Here is a 27251-nt window from a genome sequence, read left to right on the forward strand (position 1 = left end):
GATTGTGTGTTTGAAAATGCCACTTTTAGAAAGTGAGCATTTTCTTGCTTAGACCATTTCTGTGACTCTGCCTGTTTTTGGATTCCCTGTCTGGGTCAGTTTGAAAATTGGGCTGGTTGCACCTCACACTAGACAGTGACACAAAAGGAGCTGGGGTGTAGTCTGCATTTCCTGATGAGCCATCTGTGCTAGGAGGGATGGGACGAGTGGTCACTTACACCTGAAAGGGCTGTGCCTGCCCTCACACAATGCAGTCTCCAACCCCTTGGTGAGTGTCTGGGGCCTGGCCTGGGCAAGGCAGGATTTCACATTCAAAAGAGACTTTACTTTGAAGTAGGCCTACTTCAAAGGAGAAATTTGGTATAAGAAGGGCACCCAAAACCACAGACTTTAGAAACACTTCTGGAACCAAGAGGAACCTCTGCCTGGAGAAGAGCTGAATAGCTGAGGAAGAAGAGCTGCCCTGCCTGTGACTGTGCTTTGTGGAGATTTCCTACAGTTGCTGCTTCTGCCAGAATAAGAGGGCAAAGACTGGACTTTGTGTGCCTTCCATCTTGAGAAGAAATCTCCAAGGGCTTGATCTAGAGCTTGCCTCCTGTTGTTTAAAGTCTCAGGGACAGCAAAGACTTCTCTCTGCCAGCACCTGGAGTCTCTGGAGAGACTCCTACTCTACCCTGTGGTGCCCATCCAGTTCCTGGGACCCTGAAAGGAGAAGCTGGCATCCTAAAGACAAGGAAATCCCCGCACAGATCGCTGTGCTGGGGAAAAGATTGACGCGACTCCGATCTGCGGCTGAAAAAACGACGCGCCGCCGGCTCCGCAGCTGAGAAAACGACGCTCGCAGGAAACGCGACCAAAGAATCAACGCACGGAGCAGGAGAAATGACGTGCAGCTTCGCTGACGGATGCTGGGAGATCACAACCTTCGCTGCGGGGTTTTCGGATCATCGTGCGGCTGGATTTCTGACTCACTTACCACCGTGCGGAGTTATTTTTGATGCACACCCGCCCGTGCGGGGTTATTTTTGACACACACCAGGTACAATTTCATGCTAGCAGCTGCAGTGTGTGTTTAAAACTACTTAAAGACTCTTTTTGCATTTTTATTGATAACTTGACTTGTGTATGGCGGATTCTTTTCATTTTGGTCTTGTTTTGTTTAGATAAATATTTCCTATTTTTCTAAACTGGTGTTCTGTCATTTGTAGGGTTTTCATTAAGTTACTGTGTGTGTTGGTACAAATACTTTACACCTAGCACTCTGAAGTTAAGCCTACTGCTCTGCCAAGCTACCAAGGGGGTAAGCAGGGGTAAGCTGAGGGTGATTCTCTTTTACCCTGACTAGAGTGACGGTCCTTGCTTGAACAGGGGGTAACCTGACTGTCAACCAAAGACCCCATTTCTAACACGCACCAAAATAAAAAAATACACACAACGTCTCTGGGGGCTATTGTTAATTTACATCTCTGGTGGTGTGGCAGTGGTGGTCCTTAGTGGTGTTGCAGGTGTTGTATCCCCTATGCTGTAAAGGAAAGTGTGCATGTCTCCCCGGATTACGGGTGTGAAAGACAAGCATATCTATGACGTTGTGGGTCACTGCTGTACTTGGCATCTTTGGAGGGGTTTCTCCTAACTTTTTGCCTTCTGACCTCCTGCTTGCTAACCTTGTTTTTGCTGACTTTGGGACTCTGGGTACTTTACCACTGATGACCAGTGCTAAAGCACGAGTGCTCTTTCCCGAAAAAAACAATACCATTGGCTTATCCTCAACTGGCATATTTAGTTCATCTATAAGTCCCTAGTAATAGCACTACATGTGTGTGCAGTTTTGAAATGCCATGTCAGCTGGGAGGTTAACCCTCTTACCAGGCCCAATCCTTCCTTTTTAATACATATGGGTCACCCATAATGTAGGCATGGACATCCCCAAGGGCAGGGTGCAGTTTATTTAAAAAGGTAGTCAAAAACTCTTAAATGTTTTTCACTACTGCAAGGCCTATCTTTCTCATAGGTTAACATTGTGATTGCCTTATTACAATTTTTTAAGTGTCATTTCCAATTGGGAGGAGATGGGACCCCCAGGCTTGGTGTCTCTGAAACCACAATTTAAAATCACAACTTATGGTGAAGGCTGATTTCAGAATGTAATTTTGAAAATGCCAATTTTAGAAAGTTTGTATTTTCTTACCTTAAATCCTTTAGAGGCAGAGGTAGCAAAGGTTTTGAATGTCACAAACAGCGAATTTCACTGTATGCGACGTGCAAAACCCACATCGCGATGCCCAATTCCCATTTTGTGAGTCGGTAACCTGGTTACCGACTCGCAAAACGGGACTGCGAGTCGCAAATAGGAAGGGGTGTTCGCAAAGCGGCCGCAAAGCAATCGCAGTTACCACCAGTGTCACACTGCATTCCAAAAAAAAAAAAAAAAACTGCTTTATTTAAAAGCAGTCACAGACATGGTGGTCTGCTGCCTCCAGCAGGCCACCAGGCCTCTGAGTGCTGCGAGTCGCAAGGGGGTCGCAAATTGTGACCGACCTCATTAATATTAATGAGGTGGGCCTTTGCGATACCCTTGCGAGTCACAGATGGTGTCAGGGACACCATCCTGCATCCTGAATTGCGACTTGCAAATTCACAATTCAGGACATACCTACATCTGGCCCTTAGTGTCTCTGTCTGTCTCAGAATACACATCTGGGGTGGGTGACAGTTCTGTTCATTCCCTCTAGACAGCCACACACAAAGGGAGCTAAGGTGTGCCTGATGGGCCCTCCACATCCTGATGGGCCATTAAGTTCATTTATGGGTCATCCTGGGCAGGATGGGAGGGAGGAACTGACATTTGCACCTGAGTGGGCTGTGCCTGCCCCCACACAATGAGCCACCCAACCCACACCTAAAACTACCCCAACCCCAGCCCCCCTAAAAGCTCAAATTACCCTGACCCCCATCCTGACTCTAAAACTACTGCAACCCCCCACCCCGCCCCTCAAACCTGAACTACCCTGACCCCCTACCCTGCCCCCAAAACCACCCCGACACCCCACCCAGCCCCTAAAACTACTGCAACCCCGCAACCCACACCTAAAACTACCCCGACCCGATACCCCACCCCTAAAACTACTCTGACCTTACACCCCACCCCTAAAAGCTAAAACTACCTGACCCCCCCACCCGTGCCCCTAAAAGCAAATATTTGCCCGACCCCCCACTCTCGCCCCTTAAACTACCCGACCCGCATGCCGCCCCTAAAAGTTAAACTACCCTGACCCCCCACCCTGCTCCTAAAAACTAAAATTACCCCGACCCCCCCACCCCACCCCTAAAACTACCGTGACCCACTACCCTGCCCCAAAAACATAAAACTACCCCAACCCCCACCCCATAAAACTAAAATTACCCCAACCAACCCGCCCTGCCTCTAATAACTAAAATTACCCCGACCCCCAACCCTGCCCCTAAAACAACTGCTACCCCCCACCCCTGCCCCTAAAAACCTAAAACTACCCTGCGCCCCCACCCTTAAAAACTAAAACTACCCCCACCCTGCCCCTAAAACCACCACCAACCCTACTGAAGCCCCACTTACCTGACTGCGCCCTACCTCTGCCTTAACCACACATTTTCGTTGTTCAAGACATGCGTGGTTAAGGCAGAGAAAAACAGAGTCATTTTTCACAAAAGCGTTGTTCCGCTTTGGTGGACTACGCACCTCATTGTTTAGGGGTCGTGGTTTAGGCTGTTTTCCCACAGTGACGGCTGTGCTGCGGTGCGTTGCACCTCCGCTACAACTAAATATTCAACACCCCTCTATCTGCCATAGCTGCTTGCTGAACCTTGCCGAGAGACTGTGACGTACACTAGAAGGACTGCACAAGTAAATTAACAATTGGCCTGCACTTTGCTGTTTGACACCCCATCAGCGCATCATTATTTGGGCAGTTTATTAATAAGGCACCTTTGCTTTGAGAACTATTTTGAGCCCTAGGCGGCGAGTTGGGGACTGACAGACATACCGAGACCAAGCAGTCCTCTCTCTGAATCTACGCATGGACCATATGTCGGCAAAACCGGATGAACAGGTGATGTGATTTACAGCAGCATAGCAACAGATATCCATGGCAGAAGACAATTTACACTCAGAGAGAATTAAATGATTGAACATGGAGAATGTGCTGGCAGTGATCCAGGCAAAAACTGAAGATAAAGATGCCCGATCAAGCTGTAATAATTTGCTCATCGCTGGAGCCATGGAATCAACCAATAGTAGCAAAATAGAGACATGTAGAAACAATGCTCAGCACGCTCTTTGGGTCAGAAAACCTGTTGTACCCGCTGGTGGTGGAGAGGGCACACCACTCACTCATGGCGTGCCTGCGCCCTAGGGCGCCGCTGCATCCAATCATCACGAAATGTCTAAACAATTGCAATTGAAACACAGTGATCAGGCTGGCACAAGAGGAGACAGCGCTTGACTACTAGGGTAATCTGGTGATCTTTTACCCAGACTTTACGATGGCGGATCAGGCAGATCACTGGGAATTTCTTCCCATTAAGAGATGGCTGCCTGGGTCTCCTATGCCATGCTTTATCCACCACGCCCCTGTATAGACTGTAGGGGAAATCAGAAGATATTTGCAACTCCTAAGGCAGCAAAGGATTTTGGACCAATACCTCATTCACAACCTCACATATCCAGACTCAAACGTCATACTATAAAATCAATACAATAAAAAGTCCATAGACTAAAACAAAACCCTTCTACCGCTTACTCCAAGGGTAACAATCAAGTCCTATATGTAGAGTATACAAAATCAAGTATTCCAGACAATAATTAATTAATTCTTCCTTTCCAATCATGATATAAAAAACAACATTTTCTAAACATAATAAGAGAGTAGTTGGACAGGATTTTGGAACACAGTGCCTACGCGCATTTCGGTGTCACTTTCATTGAGGGGCCACCTTCATCAGGGAGGTTCCAATTTTGCAGCTCATTAAGGGGGGAACTGTGTCAAATGCTATTCTTTATGGATAAGGCCACATCTGTAATTTTTTCAAAAAACAAATAAGAACATCTATAAGGTTCGCAAAACAAATATCCAACAACGGTTAATACAAATACGAACACACCTGTGAGTGAGACAAGTGTCTAGATAGAATTCATCACCATATAAGTTCAAAGTAAACATATGCCAACGTGAGACAAGCTTTCAATAAGTACCACCTGGTCTCCCAAGTTATTTGTGGCTGTTCAATCCAACCACCAGGGCATCTAGTGATCGATAATCAAATATGATTACCTGGTGAGTCAATTTCTTAGAATGCTCTCCTATTTTTTCAAATCTCCATACACGTATATGGTAATTAATACAGAACTTTTAAACTTTCTCAATAATCAGGAGGTCACCTAGGGTTACCGGGAGCTATGATGCAGTGAGTAGTCTTAAAAGTAATGATACATGATGAATAAATCACTTCTATCTATAATTGCTGCCTCTCATATGGTTTGCCAAACATTAAATATAACTACCTTAGATTTACGTATCAGTCCTCATCTGTTAAATCCTTTTTTATGTGCAAATCCTCAAAGTGTGGATCACAGCAACAAGTGCCATGAATCTGGAGATTGTAAAAATAGCAGGCTATAGAAATTCCAAACTTAATTCCTACCCAGAACATCCAAACTCAAGTTAGCTCGTAAACAACTTCTTAAGCAATATAGCGGACTACTCCCTGCAGGGGTAAGCCATTCTCCTTATAATACTAAGAGGGTCATTCTGACCCTGGCGGCCGGTGGCCGCCAGGGCCACCGACCACGGGAGCACCGCCAACAGGCTGGCGGTGCTCCAATGAGCATTCTGACCGCGGCGGTTCAGCCGCGGTCAGAAGCGGAAAGTCAGCGGTCTCCCGCTGACTTTCCGCTGCTCTTTGGAATCCTCCATGGCTGCGGAGCGCGCTCCGCAGCCATGAGGATTCTGACCCCCCCTACCGCCATCCAGTTCATGGCGGGAAAGCCGCCATGAACAGGATGGCGCTAGGGGGGGTCGCGGGGCCCCTGGGGGCCCCTGCCGTGCCCATGCCAATGGCATGGGCACGGCAGGGGCCCCCGTAAGAGGGCCCCGAAAAGTATTTCAGTGTCTGCCTTGCAGACACTGAAATACGCGACGGGTGCCACTGCACCCGTCGCACCTTCCCACTCCGCCGGCTCGATTACGAGCCGGCATCCTCGTGGGAAGGTCGTTTTCCCCTGGGCTGGCGGGCGGTTTTACTGGAACCGCCCGCCAGCCCAGGGGAAAACTCGTAATACCCGCCGCGGTCTTTTGACCGCGGCGCGGTAATTTGGAGGGCGGGATCCTGGCGGGCGGCCTCCGCCGCCCGCCAGGGTCATAATGAGGCCCTAAGTGCCTTGATGGTAATCCCTCTTTGTTCGATTGTTTACCTGCTGAATTTCTCCACCGGTGTATTTCCATCTAAATCACTGGCATCCTCTCTTATTGTTAAGGATCGCATTTAAACTATGGCAATTGTGCGGTGTCTGCCCATTATGGCTTGATGTTCTATGTATGCCGGAAATGTATGATGTCAAAATACAGTTCACAAACAGCCGACATCTTATAAAGGAAAGATCCAACGGGTCTTAGTGATAAAGTTGGCCGCTATGGTGAATTTGGAGTGTTGGACATATTCACCCACAATATCTCTTCATTATGATAGCAGAGGGGGTCACGATCCCTACAGACAGACCTGATCGGACTGCCCTGGACCTACCTAGGATGGGTTGAACAATTACACCTCTTCCTGGCCACCTCCTATCAACTGGAGGAGACCTGGGAACCTGGCGACCCCAATGAGGGTGCACCCTAAAGGGTTATGATGAGTAGCTATGTATTGCATGCTTTGTCGCACTATGTTATGATGTGGCGTATGATGTGGCGTATGACGTTAACATTTTTTGACAATTGATGTCTTAGCAGGTTTGGGGTGCTGAAATGGGTGGGAGGGTTGTTTTTTAGTTGTTATCAATGCCATCAGAGTAATGCTTGCTACACTACCTTTCTAGTGCACAAGACATCACATGGTTGGAAGCCCACTATGGAGTACAATACACAGACAATAAACGCCCAATTTCTCACAGTTACAGTGTCACTGAGCCTGCTGCATGATAATTCCCTCCCTGATAGTAATTTCTACATATCTTGTTCTACTGAACAATGCTATCACAATCAATCTCTGATCTAGAACTGTATCTGTGGGCTGATAAAACACGAATTATCCTAAGCTTCCTTAAACAAACTCTCAACAGAGCTACCTTCTCTCAATCCTAGATGTAGGGCCCGCACTAGGCACAGGCAGTGTTGGCAGCTGCCTAGGGCTCAACACTCAGCCCACAGTACACCGCAGCTAGGCCATGGCACACCGGGCCTCTTGCTCATCTAATTGAGAGCAAGGCGTCTTGTTGCAATTGTGCCCAAGGGAGGGAGTCCCCTCCTCAGACGCTGCAGTGTAGGGAGGCAGGTCTAGGAGACTGGGACCCCCTCCTATGGTCTCGGTTGGAGGAAGCACATTTTACAGGTTTCTTCTACAACCAGGCCTCCAACCTTGCTGGCCATGTAGAAGCACCACAGGATGGCAGATGTCCCGAAATTTATTGCCCCAGCAGTTGTAACCCTCTCCACCTACAAGCAAACCCCAGTTTTTATGATCCCTGGGCTTAACTTTCCGTCCTTTATGAGCTGTAAAAGAGGTGCTCTTAAGTGGCCAAGAGGGAGGGGCTGCAGCTCAGCCGGGGTCTGAATAAACCAGTTTCAGGTGAAGGGCCATCCATAGATATGCTAACAGTCCTGAATGTCTCAGGCTGTATGCAAATAGAGGGGCCTCGCACATTCCCTTTCTGTCCAGGGCCCAAAAAATACTAGAACCCAGACGGAGAACAAGCCTTTCATCTAACCAATCTCCTTCACTCTTCCAATCACCCTGGCACAATATGTCCCTGGACCAGAAGTCATCGCATCCTACTGATTGTGAAAAACACCTCTGTTCCATTTTATTGCCACCTAGACTGACCTGAGGTTGCAGAAAACTCACATCACAATTCAACGATTGAACAATATCTTTATTGACAGATCATATGCACTTGTGCTATTACATATATATGGAATATTGAGGCATAATGAATGTAGCCCACACAAGCAATAGATTAGGTACTTAACTCGATCTGAAACGATTGGAAATGACTTGCATATAGAAGGTTATATCGCATATTTCAATCCACTCACAGGGATAGCAACATATTTGCCCTGTAGTTGTTTACGTTTTGCACTGTGAGCTTTGAGTAGCTTACCGTTTTTTATAGAGTATCCCGACCATTATGGCTACACTGCTTCGGAATGTCTTAAGATCTTTCCTAGGCGATTTGTTTTTTAGCATGCTACAGTGTCTATATCTCAAATGCCCACTTGGTGGCAGCAAAGTCGTGGGTTGCACTGCTGGAAAACAGCCACCTATCCAGAAAAAAAGTATTACGAAAGAAAGTTATCTTACTTGACTGCCTGTCACAGTGATTCGAGTGGTCATATATCGTACACGACAGGGCTACATTTTTAAACATTGTTTTCAGAGTCGAAGCTAGCTAGACAGGATTTTTCAGCACTGACTATGAAATATAAAATGGTTACTTCAGAGGCGAAGCCATCATAAACCGGACACGCTTTATTGCGGTAGCATAAAAGCTAAGGAGGAGATGGTGTACGGTAAAGTGAATGTTTCTCTATTTGTTATGCCACCATTTTCTCTGCAGAACTTATTCACACAGTTCCTATTTCTCCTAGAGGAGCAATCCATTCTCCACCCTGAAACACCTTTTGGCACAGACAGTTTATCTTGTGATGAAAGACAGAGGGCCATATTTATACTCCGTTTGCGCCGAAATTGCGTCGTTTTTTTTGACGCAATTTCGACGCAAAACTAACGCCAACTAACGCCATATTTATACTATGGCGTTAGAGGCGAATAGCGCCAAAGTTCCCGGAATGTGCGTCATTTTTTAGCGTGAACCCCTTCCTTGCGTTAATGATATGCAAGGGAGGCGTTCCCGTCTAAAAAATGACTCCCAGGCCTTTACGTGGTATTTATACTCCCGGGCAAAAGAGACGCCCGGGAGTTGGCGTGGCTAAAAACGGCACATTTGCGCCACTTTTTAACGCCTGCTCAGGGCAGGCGTTAAGGGGCCTGTGGGCTCAAAATGAGCCCACAGGTGCCCTCCCATGCCCCCAGGGACCCCTCCTGCCACCCTTGCCCACCCCAGGAGGACCCCCAAGGATGGAGGGACCCACCCCAGGGACATTCAGGTAAGTTCAGGTAAGTATAATTTTTTTTTTTTTATATATTTTTTTGGTGGCATAGGGGGGCCTGATTTGTGCCCCCCTACATGCCACTATGCCCAATGACCATGCCCAGGGGACAGAAGTCCCCTGGGCATGGCCATTGGGCAAGGGGGCATGACTCCTATCTTTACAATGATAGGAGTCATGTTGATGGGGGATGGGCGTCGAAAATAAATGGCGCAAGTCGGGTTAAGACGATTTTTTCGACGTAACCTGACTTGCCCCATTTTAAGACGCCCATGCGCCATTTTCCCCCTACGCCGGCGCTGTCTGGTCTACGTGGTTTTTTCCCACGCAAACCAGGCAGCGCCGGTCTGATTGCGCCGTCTAACGCCATTCCATAAATACGGCGCCCGCATGGCGCTTCAGAATGGCGTTAGACGGCGCAAAACTTTTTGACGCTAAACTGCGTTAGCGCAGTTTAGCGTCAAAAAGTATAAATATGGGCCAGAGTCCTCTAAATGGACGGGCACGTATTTTCAACAGTCAACAGGACTTTTTAGGTTTCGCATGCAGGCAGCGATTGCGCTGTCCGCAGGGGAACTCTCTTGTAGGCTATAAGCTTAACAGAGGCTTAGGTCCCCCCATTACTTACCATTGATTGGCTCGCACGTCACTCTTGTCTCCTTGCTTCATATTGGTTTCTACTCCTGCAGTGGAGCATGGCCCATCTACAGTTTCCTGTCTGTGGCCAGGGTTCTTCCACTGTCCACTCGCTTCCCAAGGTACTTCTTTTTTACTTTCAAGAGTGTATGTGTCTGCTCTACCCCTCCATTCTTTACCTGACTCCGTCCCACCTCCCGCCATTTGTGATCTTGCCCAAACCTCCCTCCTTTACCCCCCTCCTGTTGCTTGGCACCCTCATCCCTCTGCTGTCCATTTTCTTTGTGCTTTCTACCTTTCTGCCTCCATTCCTTGTCTTCGATCAACTCCTTGTCCTCTCCCCTCGTGTTGTTTCATTGTCCCACCCTACTGCCCCCTCCAGCTCTCACAGAACTATTTGGCTTTGTTAATGTTTTTAGAGATGTTGCAGAGAAGAAAAAAAGCCTTATGACACAGTCAATGCTAGTAACACTATAGCATTTTGTTTTTATCGAATTTGAGTTGCACAGAGCCTGCACTGCTGTGCACCACATCTAAATAAACATTCAGACACCAACAGGTTTTACATGGGTGAAAGCTATTGGCTTTGCCAGTGCTTGTTTTGAATTGTTGACATCTCCTTGGAAACTGCTCAGGAGTAGAGGTGAGTGAAACCTTTTTACATAACGAGGTAAGTGTAAAGTGTTGGATTCTGTACCTCTGCTGTCTGCCTAAGATCAGGTTTAATTAGCGGTGCTTTTTATTTAGTACGTGCTCTCGAAGTGCTTGCACTGCTGCTGTCATGTTGCATCTAGTGTGTGTGTGTGTGTGTGTGTCTGTGTGAGAGAGAGAAAAATGCATTGTGAAACAACTGGTCTATTAGTTTTAGTACTGGTCAAGAACGGGGCTATATGCTTGCAAAATACATCTGCTCAGATCAGATATTTGGTTTCCATATTTCACCAACAGACCTATTAACTAATGTGCCACTGTGTGTCACAGGGTATTGGCACACTTGACATGTTCTCACAGTTAAGAGTTGATATTCCTTGGTAAAAGAGAAAGTAAGCTGGAAACCCCTGCACATAGTGAATTTGTTGCTGCTATGTGGAGTATATGTACAACTGCCTTTAGACAGATCAGATACTTAGGTGCATATTTATACTTGGGTTGCACCATTTTAGCGTAATTTATTTTGACTCTAAAACGGTGTTGACCTAACTCCATATTTATATTTTGACGCTAGACCTGTCTAGCGTCAAAATATTGGAGTTAGCTTCATGTTGTGTGTTAGACTTTTCATCCTTGGCGTGGTCTCCCTTAACTTTTTGCCTCTGTTCCCTAGGTTGTTGATGTGTGCTGGACTCTGATTTTAAAGTTTTTGTTACTCTGGGCACTTTACCACTGCTAACCAGTGCTAAAGTGCAAGGGCTGCTGTTTAAAATGTGTACGTAATTGGTTCTCCATGATTGGCATATTTGTTGTACTGTTAAGTCCCTAGTAAAGTGCACTAGAGATGCCCAGGGCCTAGAAATCAAATGTTACTAGTGGTCCTGGAGCACTGGTTGTGCCACCCACACAAGTAACCCTGTAATCATGTCTCAGACCTGTCACTGCAGTGTCTGTAAGTGTATTTTTACACTGTAAATTCGACTTGGCAAGTGTACTCACTTGCCAGGCCTAAACCTTCCCTTTTCTTACATGTAAGGCACCCCTAAGGTAGGCCCTAGGTAGCCCCAAGGACAGGGTGCAGTGCATGGATAAGGTAGGACATATAGTAATGTGGTTTATATGTCCTGACATTGAAATACTGCCAATTTCGTTTTTTCACTGTTGCAAGGCCTGTCTCTCTCATAGGATAATATGGGGGCTAGCTTTAAATATGATTAAAGTGTAGATTCCCCTAGAGATTAGATGGACATGTGGAGTTTGGGGTTCCTGAACTCACAATTAAAAAATACATCTTTTAGTAAAGTTGATTTTAAGATTGTGCGTTTGAAAATGCCACTTTTAGAAAGTGAGCATGTTCTTGCTTAAACCATTCTGTGACTCTGCCTTGTTTGTGGATTCCCTGTCTGGGTCAGTTTGACAGTTGGGTTGTTTTTCACCTCGCACCAGACAGTGACACAAAGGGGGCTAGGGTGTAACCTGCATTTCCTGATTAACCATCTCTGCTAGGAGGGAGGGGTGGAGTGGTCACTCTCATCTGAAAGGACTGTGCCAGCCTCTGACAATGCCGGCTCCAACCCCCTGGTGTGTGTCTGAGGCCTTGCCTGGGCAAGGTAGGATTTCACAAGTAGGTGTGAGTCCACTCTGAAGAAAGGTGACTTCAAAGACTAAAATGGGTATAAGAAGGGCACCCAAATCTACAGACTTTAGAAACACTTCTGGAACCAAGAGGAACCTCTGCCTGGAGAAGAGCTGATAGCTGAGGAAGAAGTGCTGCCCTTCCTGTGACTGTGCTTTGTGGAGCTTTCCTGCAGTGCTGCTTCTGCCAGAGTAAGAGGGCAAAGACTGGACTTTGTGTGCCTTCCATCTTGTGAAGAAATCTCCAAGGACTTGAGTTAGAGCTTGCCTCCTGTTGTTTGAAGTCTCAGGGACAGCAAAGACTTCTCTCTGCCAGCACCTGGAGTCTCTGGAGAGACTCCTGCTCTGACAAGTGGTGCCCTATCCAGTGCCTGGGCCCTTGAAAGAAAAGCTGGTGGAAATCCAAGGAAATTGACTTCGGACGACTCCGGACAGCCGCCGCTGCTGAATCCGGTAATGCAGCCTGCACCTGACGCCGTGACCTTCGCTGGAACGCGGCGCTCTTCGCAGGCCCGACGCCGCTGCAACCCTGCTGAAGTCCGCGACTCCGTGGAAGTCGCCGCACCACGTCGTGACCGACGCCGCTCGAAGTGCACGGATTCAACGTTTCGCACAGACGCCGCGATACCCGACTTTGCGCATTGGCTTGTTTTCACTCTTCACCAAAGGTACTGTACTTGGGGGTCTACACGACTCCATGTCCGGTGCCGCTGGTGTTGGCTTGTTGGGAACGACTCCGTCACGACGCTGTGTTAACATCTCATCGAAGCATTTTTGTTTCTAAGCGCTATTTTTGAGTTTAATCATTAAAAATTCATAACTTGACTTGTGTATCTTGGATTTTTGTCGTTTTGGTCTTGTTTTGTTTAGATAAATATTTCCTATTTTCTAAACCAGTGTTGTGTCATTTTGTAGGGTTTTCATTAAGTTACTGTGTGTGTTGGTACAAATGCTTTACACCTAGTGCTCTGAAGTTAAGCCTACTGCTCTGCCAAGCTACCAAGGGGGTAAGCAGGGGTTAGCTGAGGGTGATTCTCTTTTACCCTGACTAGAGTGAGGGTCCTTGCTTGAACAGGGGGTAACCTGACTGTCAACCAAAGACCCCATTTCTAACATTGTGGATGCGGCAAACTATCTTGAGCTAATTAGATATAAGGTAGGTGCTCCCGTCCACGACATGATGCTAACCCCCTAGCGCCATATCTATCCTCCTTTCTCAGAAATGACGTGCAAGGAGGAGGCAGACCCAAATAATGGTTCTAAGCCTGCTTAGTGCCATCATTTAACGCCTGGGTCAGACCAGGTGTTAGGGTACCTGTGGACCCATTTTCATGGCCAAACACCATGAAATGGGCCCACAGATGCCCACCCCAAGCCCCACCAACATCCCCACCCACACCAGAGGGCACCACAGAATGGAGGAACCCCATCCTGGGTAAGTATAGGTAAGTATTTCTTTTTTTTTGGTGTGTCGAGGGGGTCCCAGAACATGGGGCCCCCTGCCTGGTACCAGACCTTTTGGCCTTGTCCTGGGGACACTGGTCCCCTGTGCTGTCCATTGGGGTGGTGGGCATGACTCCTGTCTTTACTGTTTGGGTGCTAGTGTGTCTGAAAATTACGCTAGACTGGTTAGCAGCATATTTATTGACGATAGCCAGCCTAGCGTCATTTCTATCCCACTAGCGCCTTTGTACTACCGCCATCCCCCCGGCTAGCGTCTTTTTGTTTGACGCTAGCCATTCCTTAGCGCCAATGTGCGTCAATCCATAGAAATGGCACACGGCTGCCGCTATGGATGGTGCTACCAGGCGCTAAGGAATTTGATGCAAAACTGCGTTAGCGTAGTTTTGCATCAAAAAGTATAAATATGCACCTTAGTTTCCACATTCCACCAAAAGCCCTACCAACCACTGTGCCATTTTGTATCACAGGACATTGGCTCTCTTCACATGTTCTCCTGGTGAGCATCTGATATTCTATGGTGAAAGAAAAAGTGAACCGGAAACCACCTTGCACAAAGTGGATTTTCTGCTCCTCTGTGAAGGATATGCACAGCTGATATCTAGCAGGGATTTTACAAACACCCCTGAACCTTGACAACTGTGTCCAAAGCCTTTGTAAGTGTTTTTGAGATAGGGTTGGCACATCTGCTTAGGCAAGCCCCTCTATGTTGCCCTGTCTCCTCCATGATTAACCAGATGGTGACGGCCTCACAGCTTTACCTCTTTTCTGACACCGCCACCTCTAACGCACTGTGCCGTTCTCTGCACATCATTTTTTGCTTTGCAGATGTTTTCACATGTTATAACATTACCAACGAGGGGCAGTAGGAGGGCACTGAGGAAATCCCAGCCCTTGTATGATACATCTTCAAACAGTGTATACATTCCTGCCTCCAAGTTGTTTGCTACAGACTAGTTGTGACAACACTAGTCACATGCAATAAGAAAATCAAATAGCTACTCTCATGTAGTAACCTATTGCAGGCGAGTTTGACATTGACACCAAAATGCCTGCTGCCAGAGCCTACAAACAGTTAGAACTGCAGATTCCTTCTCAGATGAGTTAATTACAACTTAAAAGATAGAAGGAAATACTTGCTTTTCAGGTCCTTTCTTCTAAACTTTCTCTCCTGAAAATAAACAGTTGTTGTTTTCTCTGTGTTGAGGTGGAAAAGTCCTCTGCATGGTGAGAGATACATACCCCTGAGTGCCCTAATGCTGAGTTTCTGTAACATGTGGGCTAGGATCATGTGAGGGTGCCACAAAATAGGCCTTTCTCATGGATTGAAGTGTTGTTGGACTGGTAGGGCCACCCGAAAGCAACCCTCATAGTGGTGAAAGGCAACTGTCTTCACCAGGAGTTAAGCAGGACGAGCCAGGTGGTGGAAGCTTACTGTGTAGTGATCAGTAGTAGTGAACAGGTCCCTTTTACCCTGTGTCACTGGAGTGAAGCCTGCAGTCTCTCTAACCTTTTTAAAAATTCTGCCCCTGTGTGTTAAACTTACGCCTGGCCTACATCAGGTTGATTTAATGAGTGAGTGATGAAAACATAGGCTGAGTGCATGTGTGCTTGCAAGAAATATACCACACCTAGGGTGATGAGTTGTACAGTGTGCACATGATAAATGTATATGTGCTGGCAGGGTGCGCTTTTGAATAATGCACTCTGAAGAAGTACAGAGAGATGCAGTACTGAACAGTGAGCCCAAACTCAGTACATATGCTTCTTGTGGAAATGTTGGTGGTAGAATAATACACAAGGACAACAGTACTTGACCGTGGAGTGTGCTGTCGATGTACACTGAGTGCAGAAGTGCTCCACTGGTACATAACGTGGAGGACTGTGGGCTCCATTTTGGGACACCCAGGCCTCCCTGGTGAAAACACGAGGAGTAGAGGAATCCCCCAGATAGAATTGAATATTGCTGAATTGCTGTAAGCTGGGTGGGACAAGCACTGCATGACGGGGAGCCAGGCACTTTAAAGGGCTCTTTGATTCAGCGACAGAACAATAGGAAGGTGTCTGGATCATCTCAGAAAGAGGGAGATGGGACTGATATGGGAATTATAAAGGGTAGGTTTGAGGGCCCAGGATTAATCTTTGATGCACATATCACTGTAGCTAACATCCAGGTTTGAGCTCTGGTTATACCCAGCTTCAGAGTCCGGACTACGGTGACAGACATCCTTTAGGAGGAAGAAGAAAGGGAGAGATGTCCATTTCAAAGAAGCAGAACCCCAACATAAAGCTTCATAGGTATAGAGCCTAAATCATATTTGGCATCTGGAAAAGAACTATCAGTAGGCGAGTTTGAGCCCACAACTTTGTCTGCTGATGAGCAGCCAGCTGGGCTGGATGAGTAGGGGAAGCTCTGCAAGACTTCTGGCTGTGACTTGGACTGGGGGCCCAGCCTGCTAGTCTCTCTGCTGAGTAATGGGATATACCTAGGTAAGCCAAGATGGCCTGCCGGGAACCTGAAGCACCAATGTCTTCCTGCTCACCAAGACTGGAGAAACCCACACTGCATCAATCAGGCCTTTGACCATGTGCTGAAGTGGCTTGGTGACACCGTAAGCCAGGAGGGTCTGCCATGACCATCCGCATAAGGCTAGCATGACCGGTGTGTGAAGCCGGAGTGGCTACTCCATATGCCAGGAGGGGCTGACAGAGATGCTGGAGTCGAGAGATCTGGGTTGTTGCCCAGGACAGACAAACCATTGTGACCAAGGTAGACTTTAACACAACTTGTGAACGGCCCAATGGAAGTCACTGGAGCAAGAAAACTACCTTCTGCCGAGGGAAGGAAAGACTTACTGCACTAGCACCAGAGCCATAGCACCTCATCTGCCTAGAATCTGCAGGTAGAGTGGTTCAGGGAAAAGAGCTGGTGCCTGCCAGGTACTGCCCTGAGTGAATGCGAGTGGCCCAACTCAGCTGATCCAGAACAGGACCGCGCCGCACAACTGCAAGGTACTTGGCCGCAGAAGTGGGTAAGCCACGAATTGGGCATGTGGGGCCCCAGGGGACATTCCACCATTGGTGCTGCTAATCCCTAGACTTTAAAACATAACTTACTTGCAGTGTCTGAGGGATGAACTCTTGAGTACGGCCTATTAGTTTACATTCTCTGGATGCAGCCATGAGTGAATGAGGAATAACAGGGAACCTGTCGCACTAGTGACTTGACAACTATTAGAGCTCCGAACTCAAGGGAGACGTGTCATTGTTTTTTTTTTAAATTTTAGTTTACCTTTGCAAGTGTAGAGTTAGACTTAAAATACTTTTTATACAAAAACAAGTGTTTGACTGGACATTGATGTACAGTTGCACTGCCCACACGGTGAGTTATGAATTGTGTTCACTGATCTGTGAGTTTCCCCTGAAGGAGCCTTGGCTGCTCGAGTTGCGCTACCCAACTGAGAGTCAGGTGCAGAAGAGGTTGCTTGACCTAGTTGAGTAGGGTGGGCCCCAGGACATCAAGGGTAAAAGGCCTCATCTCACTTTTCAGATTCCACAATTTATATAGATTATCTGCAGTGAGATGATCTCTTTGACTGAAAGAAACAAGAGAGCAAGGACATAATAGAGACAGAGGTGAGGATAATGTGGTGACCATGTATTAGACGGAATTTAATCCCACCTTTCATAGGCATAAAAATTATTGGAGCAAGCATGACCAATTTAGTCTGAAATCAAGGTTGGCCAAAAAACCATCATCCCCTTCCTAATAATTCACATTTTGTGCAGTGAAGTGTAACTTAACGTTACATATAGTAATGTACACAATGTAGAACAGCGAGGGGCACATACACACACACACACACACACACACACACACACTGTAAGTTTTTAATTGTTCATTAATTAAAATAAACACTAAGGTCAAATAGTACATATCATCCAAATCACAATACACCATACAATTATATTATAATGACAGTCCAGTGATAAAGTCTGTGGAATTCTGATAAGGTGGATTTTAGTGACTGTTTAGTCAGGCCCGACCCTGCTTAGCGGTCCCAAGATCGGACGCATTCACGAGAGGACCATAGGCAGTGAAAGCTGCCATTTCACGCCTCTTGTGCACTGACGGGCAGGCCAGTGCACAAGAGGTCTGAAAAGGTGGCTTTCTTTCGCTTCCTTGTTTGGGCACCAGTGTGCACAAACAAGGGAAAAAAAAGATAAGACTAAGAGATAAGGACTACCCTGGGTCCTCCAGGGGGTCCTTGTTGTCCTTCCCAGTGGCCTGGCTGTCTGCCTCTCTCTGCCTCCTGCTCCTGGGCACCTGGCAGAGGGAGGCCAGGCCCTGGATCTGTCACGGGTGCGCACTGCAGCCCAGTTATAGGCCACACAGCGCAAGTGCAGACTGTCACATAAGAAAAATAGAGTTTAATTTAATTAAAACAACAAGATCAAAATGACAAAAATCCAACAAACAGAACTTGAGTTTTTAAAGAATAAACTAACTGTGAAAAAGTGCTTACAAACAAGAAGTCCCATCTGGGGACATCTGGTCATGCCACACCGGGACAAAGTCAAAAGTTCAGGCTGACCATGATGGAGCATGGGCTGGCTACAGGGACCCAGTAAGGCCTGCTGAACAAAAGTACCTTAATCCTAGTTGCACCAATGTTGAGGATGTAGAGAGCAGACTGAAGCAATGTGTCAGTGTTGATCCTCACAGTGAAGACAGTGCATTGATCCTTTCCACACAATAGCAAACATGCGTCAATTTTCTCCACACAACAGCGGTAATGTGATGTGTGTTGTGTGAGATGTTGTGGTTTGGAAGGCAATGCGCCAAGGTTGATGCACGCTGGAGAGGTGATGCGTTAACTCCAATCAACTCAATGGGGCCAATGCGCTAGTGCTGATCCATGCAACAGGAACGATGGGCCAGATCCGATTCATGCAGCAACAGCAGCGATGCGTTGGGGGCTGACTGGAGCAGCACTTTATGTCCACTTCCAAGGGCCCAGGACTGAATTGGCAACTCTTGCCAGGGCAAGACTCACAACTTGCAGATTCCAGATATTGTAATAGGTGAGTTGGAAGTCTTTTGGGTTCCTAAAATGTTAGAAAATAGGAGGCAAGACAGAAGGCCCTTGGGATCACTTTCGTTCTGGGTAGGAGAGATGCAGTCCTAGTCCTTCTCCCTACTAGTCTAACACAGCAGTAGGTAGGCAGAGCAGGAGTCCAGCAGAGTAGCAGTCTTTTTAGCAGCACAACAGTCCTTCTTCTTGGCAGAGCACTGATAGGTCAAGAGGTGTGCTAGGTCGGTGGTGTCTGCGGACCTGTACTTATACCCAGATGTGCCTTTGAAGTGAGGGAGACTTCAAAGAGTTATACAGAGTCCCTGCTCTTCCTGCCCTGTCTCCAGACTAACTACATAGGATATGTAGTCCTTTGTGTGGCAACAGGATAGAGCCTCTTCAAGAGTAAGTGAGGCTGGGTCCCACTTCTCCCTCCAATCCTGCCAGTGATGGCCCCCCTTCAGTCACAGCTAAGCTCCTCACTGTGTGTGGCTGTCTAGAAGGAATACACACAGCCCAATTGTCAACTGCTTCCAATCATATGACCCAGATATACACTGCAGGCATCAAATAGCTAACGCAAGAAAATGCCATCTTTCTAAAAGTGGTATTTTCAAAATTGTAATTTAAGATTCAACTTCATGATAAGTTAGGAATTTTCATTAGAATTACATAGACACCAAACATGACCTGTTACCTGTTCCCATTTGGAAATGACACTTAGAAAATGTAATAAGATAACTTCAATGGTATCTTATTGGAGGGGTCCGCCTTGCAGTAGTGAAAAATGATTTTAAGAGTTTTCACTACCAGGACATGTAAAACGTAAAAGTATATGGCCTCCTTTGAAAAATTATTTTAGCCTGCCCTCTGGGCTGTCCTGGGCCTCCATTTTGGTGTGTTGTATATTAAAAAAGAAGGTTCCAACCTGTCAAACGGTTTACTTTACCAGGTTGAAATGGCAGCTTACAACTGCACACACAGGCTGAAATGGCAGGCCTGAGAGATGTTTAAGGTGCTAAAGATGTTTAAATGAGTGGTACAATGAGTGCTGCAGGCCCACTAGCAGCATTTAATTTACAGGCCCAGGACACAGGTAGTGCCACTTTACTAGGGACTTATAAGTAAATAAAATATGCCAGTTAGGTATAAAATAGTTCTAACATGTTTCAAAAAGAGAGCACAGGCACTTTAGCAGTGGAAAATAGTGCAGAGTCCGAAGACCAGCAAAAACGAAGTCAGCAAACACAGGAGGTCTGAAGGCACAATTGAGAATATAGGTAGGTTGATTAACCTGATTTGGCAAGGGAATACTGTAGTTATGCAGACATTTCTCGCTTTATCTATTTTAACCCCTTTAAAATACATTATGTCTCAATTTACATAAAATGCTGTAGATTTGTAACCACTGATTTCTTGTCTTCAATAACATCTCAATGCTCAACTTCTTCATTCTGTCTGTCAGGAAAGGCTTTATTTTCAGAAGTCCCCTCCTTTACCAGTAGAATAGTGTTCAGGACACAGTTTTGTGTTGAATACAAAATGTTATCTTTCTAGTTATTATTTAGAAATCTGTGGTGATGCTGAAGTTGCTTAGTAAGGAACTGCTGGTGTTCAGAGGACAAGTTTCACTCTGCATTTCAGTATGTATTATTGAAATTGATGTGGAAAATATTTTAAAACTCAAAGAAAATGTGTCCTCCTGTTAGCTTTCTAGAGCACTAACTGTAACATGTTTGACAAAACAATCCTCATTTTCTTACTCTACCGTAGAATCCTCTGTGGAAAATGCCTTTCAGTTATACAGCTTTGATTCCATCAAGATGGCATTCAGACGTGCCACACTTTTATCATAAATTCAGGATGTTTGCTGTTATACCTGACAGCCTTTAGAATGGTATTCTCCAAACATTTTGCCTACTCACCTCCTCTTTCTGAAATTATTTTCTGTTGACTTCAGTAGTCTGTGCACTTTATCACTGCAACCAGTGCTAAAATTCTTGTGTTCACTCTTTGAAACATGGCAAAATTGGCCTACCCCTGATTGTGCCCCTGATTGGCAGATTTATATTTACTTTTAATTCCAGAGTAAAGTGGTACTACATGTACCTAGGGTCTGTAAAAAAATGCTACTAGTGGACCTACATCACTTATTGTGCCACTCACTCAAGTAGCCGTTTTAAACATGTCCTAGGTCTGCCTTTGCAGCCTGTGTGCACTTTAAAACTGCCAATTCAACTTGACATAATAAACTGTTTTACAAAACCCAAATCCCCTGGATAGGACTAATTAGCCCATAGGGTAGGGTACAGTGTATTTAAAAAGTTGGGCTTGTACTTTAAAGTTTCACATGTCATGGTTGTGAAAAGCTACTAAATTTGTTTTTCAATATGATGAGGCGCACCTCTCCCATAGGATAACACTGGGATACATTTAATAAGTGCTAACTTTTGATTGGGATCAGGTAGAAACATCAAGTTTGTCGGGCCTCAAAAGAATTCTAATTTAAAAACATCTTTAATTGTAGATTTGGATTTTAAGTCACTATTCTGAAAATGACACTTTTAGAAAGTTGGAATTTTCTTTGTCCAAAACCTTTGGTGCCTGCATTCTGTGTCTTGAGTCACATGACTGGGTGTAGTTGATAGTTTGTCTTTGTGTATTCTTTCTAGACAGTGAGACAAAGGGGGAGTAGGTGTTGACAGGATGGGCCGTAATACCAGGATGGGATTGGAGGAGCTGATCCCTGACCCACCCACACTTCAAAAGGGCTGTCTCAGCATACTCTCAAAGAACTTGACACCAGTCTATTATCAGCCTACACCTAGAGCCACTGGAATTACCTGGCAGAAGACATCCAAATTATACAGCAAGGATGAGTAAGTTATGCAGCAAGAAAAGGCAAATTATTTGACATAATGCAGCAGATTTTCTAATAGTATTACTTCATTATTTCATTATTTTAAAACTTAGTAACACTGTCTGGGCATTGGTTGCATGTCATTGGTACCAGTTTAATGCTCACATTCAGAAATAAGCAACAGAAAGGGGACCAGTCCAGCTTTGCAAAGGGCCTTTCACTGTGCAGCAAAATGTTGCTGCTTTTTTAGTAACTTTTGAACTGTCTGAGCTGGAAACAAATTGCTTTTGTTAAGATTTGCAGATGATGCTGCAGATTATGGATTATGTGGCAAATACTGCAAATCTAAAATTCTGTGAAAATAGCCACAGTCACACAATCACACAATTCCAGTGGCCCTGCTATACCCCTTGGAGCCTGAGCAGGGTAGGAAGGAAATTCCAGAACCAGATGTGTGTGTGTGTGTGTGTGTGTGTGCGGGGGGGGGGGATTAAGGCTAGAAATTTCCCCACTTCAATTACTGGTACCATGTATAAATATTGGAACCTAAGACCAACTCTTCAGTTCACTTCTGGAGCTGTGCATAGCCTCCAGAATGACTGCTTTGTGCTTAAGAAGACTGCCCTGCTTCTTGAGGCCTTCTCAGAGGAATACCCTGGTACTACCAGAGGACTGCCCTGCTGCTTGAAGCTTGCCTTCTACCCTTGAGGACCTCCCTGTGGCTTGAACACTGACTTGGTCATTGATCACTGACTCCAGAAGTAAGGTAGCTGACTTCATATTTTGAGCTACAGTGACACAGCAAGATCCAGAGTCCTCCCTGCAACTGGCGAACTGACCTGCTGCACTGAACCTATAAGGACCTGCAACTGGACTGGCCTGAGCACTGCTTGCTTCTGCTGAATTGAGTTCCTGATTCCCAAGAGGTGTCTCCCTGAGTTCTGGACCCTTGGCTGGCATTAGTTGAGCTCTTACTGTAAAGAAAGGGAGACATCCTGAATTTTTGGGCTCTTCTCAACTGCAAACAGGGCCGTTTGCTCTAAGATCTTGCCACCTATGATGGCCACTAACGTAAAGCTCCAGTGCTCCAGAGAATGCATATGTACATTCATTTTTCAACCTGCTTAATTGGGAGAACATATATATATATATATATATATATATATATATATATATATATATATATATATATATATATATATGTGTGTGTGTGTGTGTGTGTGTATATATATATATACATATAGACATATATATATAGATATATTTATAATTTTTGTTTTAAAATAAGGGAAAAACTTCCATAAACCCTTTAAAAAAATCTTATTACCCCTTACACTTACCCAACCCTGAACCACGTACCCTACCCTGAATCCTAAAAGCCTCTTACTATTCCTTTTTCATACCCATCTCTGAACTCTAAATACACCTTACTAACTTACTCCAGCCCATCCTTTAACCTTAAAAATCCCTTGCTGGCCGCTATCCCAAACCATCCCGGAACCCTAAAAACCGCTAATACTCCTTACCTCTTCCAATCCCGAAAATAAATGTACCCTTCTACAGACCCTAAAAACACTTACTACCCCTTATCCCAACACATACCTGAATTCTAATACCACTGACTAAACCCTACACCTACCCATCCTTGTACCGTAAACACTCATTACTGTACCCTACCCCTAAGTAAGTTTTACATTTGTGATTTAATTTAAATACAAGTAGACAGGAGTCCTATACTGGGTGTTGATCTGTATTTTGTTGTGTTATGTGTTAGCTGGAGAAGCTACCCTGACCGTGTGTGCTACTTGCTCTAGAGGTTTAGTAGATCCAGATGACCAAACGGATTGCGTCGACTGTCAGCATTTAGGCATTCGAGAGGCATTATTATCATGCATGATGCTGTGATAAGCTTCATCATGCCTGAAGCTCTGAGTGGGAATGTATGCTGCATTTAATGCTGTCCATGTTGCATGCTCTCTTTGTGCGTTGCTTCTCTTCAGGGCTGCTTACATGAGCAGCTTCGTTGGGTCAGAGAATATGTCATAGCTCTAGCTTTGTTACCGGGCCATAGAGAGCATATTTGATGGGCTTTTGCGAGGGCGTTTTTACTCTTCTACTTCACTCCTCTCGGCTGATGTTCTTTCCTTTTGACGAATTTTTGCGACGAGGCCTTGAACCTGCGTTTTCTGTGACCCATTTATCATTTAAGCCCACGTTTTATTGCTGGGTGGAGTAGATAGTATTTTAAAAGGTGAATCCAAAGTACATCAGTAAACGTTTATTGATTGAAACAGTACAAATGGCACATTTGACTTTGATGTCTCTAGCAATAATTAAATCATAGTTAAATCCATTTATTACAAAATGTATTCACATATTCAAGGATTCAATGGTTTCCTTCTTGCAGAAGAAACAATGTTTTGTTCTTCTTTCATAACGTACGTGGGAGCTGTATTCATTAAACATGGCCTGCTGCTGCTGCCATCTCCTGTGCTGTGCACTATAAAGGCTTCCTATTGGCATGCGTATCCTTTACCCCAATGTGGTAGTTAAACTTCTAATACAAAATCCTATAGCTAGACACATTCTTGCCACACTTTGTATGTGTGGTGTACAGTGCAGCACACTTGCAATAGGGTGATTTGTTTGAAAAATGAAAACATTTCTACTTGTTAACGCCTGCCTGAAGGAGGGTTTATTCAGTTACGCAAAGGCCAATATGACTATCTTAGTAGATTCAGCTTTGCGTTAAAAACTGTGGATGCTTTTGCTGATCGACTAAAGTTACACCAAAGTAATGTCCTTGTAATGCAGAGTGACACAGAGCATTATTTGCACAGAGAAAGTCATCTTTCCAATGCAAAATAGCGTTTGGACTAGAAAGTAAATACCCTTGCAATAGGTTACATTGGTTTGCATGACTGCGCCCCAGTGCAATCCCTTGGTAAATCTAGCCCTAATTTTCAAAAATGTACTTCTTATATAAAGATAGCAACGCTATAGATGTCAGAAGCATTACCGTATCAGAGATACAATTGCAGATGTCCTAGATTTGATGTGGCTAAAATAAAGACCACATTGGAGTCTTGGTCAGTCCATTAAAGACATGTTGGGCTAGCTCTACTTCGGCACTACTAGTGTGAATAACAACACTACTGCTACTGGTACTGATTCTACTATTCTTACAACCACTGCAGCTGGTTTTACTGTGACTACTACTATTGCGGCCTGTGGGAAAACAGGGCTGATTGCAGAGGCCCCCTGACTTTTTGCCCCCATTTTTCACTTTTTGCTGGTGTTTTCTTGACTCTTATGGTGCCCTGGGTACTACTAACCAGCCCCAGGGCCTGTGCTCTGTGCAAAATGAGTATGCAAATTAGGCTAATTATAATTGGGTAAGTCAGCCTACCTATAAGTCCCTAGTATATGGTAGGACATGTAGGTTTAGGGTATCCCAGCATAGGTGGTGCACTTATAGGTGCACTGCTGAGGTGCCCAGTGTCATCTTAAAGGCATGCCTGCCTTGCTGGCTGCTTTCAAGTTAAAGTTATATGCAAATTCGACTTTGGAATTAAAAGTAGTTCCAAACTCTTAAGCTACCTTATTTGTACATATAAGTCACCCCTAAAGAGTACCCTATGTGCCCCTTGGGCTGAGTGCCATGTAGCTATAAGCAGGGACCTTATACAAATAGATTTATACGCCCTGGTGAGGTATAACAGCCAAATTCGTTTTTCCCTCATTGTAGTGAATGGCCTCAATAAGCTAGAATGGGGAGAATTTATTTTAATTTGAAAAGTTCCCTTAAGTAAAAGATACCTCAAGTTTGGTATCACATTAACTGTTATAATAAATCCCACAACTTCCAGTTGTGGGATTTAATATAACTTGTTCAGGTAAAGAGTTAAAAACTTTACCTGAAAAGTTGCCAACTTTAGCCCTGCAGTGTTTTTGTTGCTTTGCTCTGATTGGCCAGCCTCTGGCAGCCTGGCCAGGCTGCCTTGATGAGGTGTGAAGTGGCCTGGCCCAACACAAAGAGATGTGCCTGAGGGAGAAGATCTTCCTTCAGCAGATGGAGAGGCAGGAAGGGGAAGCGCTGCCAAACTGGTCTTCAATGGCAGGGAAAGACATTTGGAGCAACCCAGCACCTCCCTGACATCCTGCAAACCCAGACAATTAGGTGCCCCCTTGATTAGATCCAGAGAGGGCAGGAGAAGGGTGTATTTAAGGTTTTTAGCCACACCAGTGGGTGCGCTCAGCCAGATATGACCTCCAAAATTCAGTTTCAGCCATGATGGATTTTTGAGGAATGTTGCTCCCTGGGATTGATTTTTGCCACATTTCCCAGGAAGTGGTCATCAAAGGGGAAAGGACCCTGCACCTCATTGGAGAACCAGGACCCCACTGCTTTTGACCCAGGAGCAAGGATTAAACTGGCAGACCTGCACCCACACTTCAGATCCTTACCAGATTCCAACATGGAAGAACTACAGAAGAAGAAGGACTGCCCACTGGACCCCTGACCTGACTCTGGAGGACTGCACCAGCTGCTCTCTTGGGCTTCACCACAAGAAGCTCTTTTCCTGGCTTCAACTGTTTCAAGGAGGGACTCCCTGTTTGCTACAGGTGAAAAATTGCTAACCAGAGTCCCCTGCACCAACTCCTGAAGAAACTGACCAGCTGACCACTGTCCAGTGGCCTTTTGGGTTTACGCCACATGCATTCTGGGAGTTGTAGTCCGCACCATCTCAGAGCTTCTGTAACCTTGGGGTGGGCTGTGGACAAGATCTCTGCAAGGGATCACAGAGGAGACGATGCGTGGAAAACGGGGAGGTGTGCGTCGGTTTCGCCCCTTGGCACACTGACTTGCGTAGTTATTTTTCATGCAGGGGAAGGCTTTGAGTCGATTTCCGGCGCGCAGACTTGGTTCCTCTTCGGGTTGCGGGGTTTTTGGCACCCCGGGTACTGTGCGTGGAATCCTGGGCTTGCGGATTGAAGTCACAAACGCTGCGTCGATCCAGTGGGCGTTGCATGGAAATTTCTCCCGCACGGCAGGAGCTGTGTCGATTCCTCTCAGGAAGTCGGGCTGCGCCGTCCCGGGTCGGCTGTGCATCGATCTGGTGGGCCGCGCGTTGAAGTTCCGGTCCAAACGCAGGCACTGTATCAATCTTTTCCTTGCGAAGTCGGGCTGCGTTGTTCCAGTTCGGCGTGCAGTGAATTTCTCACCACGAGGCAGGCTGTGCTTCATTTTAAGCAGGCTGTGCATCGAATTTTCATTGCACAAGGAGTCCAGTTGCAGGAGTGAAGTCTTTTTGGTCCTGAGACTTCAGGGAACAGGAGGCAAGCTCTATCCAAGCCCTTGAAGGGCACTTCTCAGCACTGCCAGGGAGCAGCAAGGCAGCAGGGCAACAGCAAGGCAGCAGTCCTTGTCAGAAAAGCAGTCCCAGTGAGTCCTTTGGGCAGCCAGGCATTTCCTCTTGGCAGGTCTCGTTCAGGGATTCTTCACCAGCAGGTTTCTTGTCCAGAAGTGTCTGTGAGGTAGAGTGTCTACCCCAAGAAGTGTCTGAGCTGGTAGTG

The sequence above is a fragment of the Pleurodeles waltl genome, chromosome 1_2 (genome assembly GCF_031143425.1).
Source record: "Pleurodeles waltl isolate 20211129_DDA chromosome 1_2, aPleWal1.hap1.20221129, whole genome shotgun sequence".
Taxonomy (NCBI): Eukaryota; Metazoa; Chordata; class Amphibia; order Caudata; family Salamandridae; genus Pleurodeles; species Pleurodeles waltl.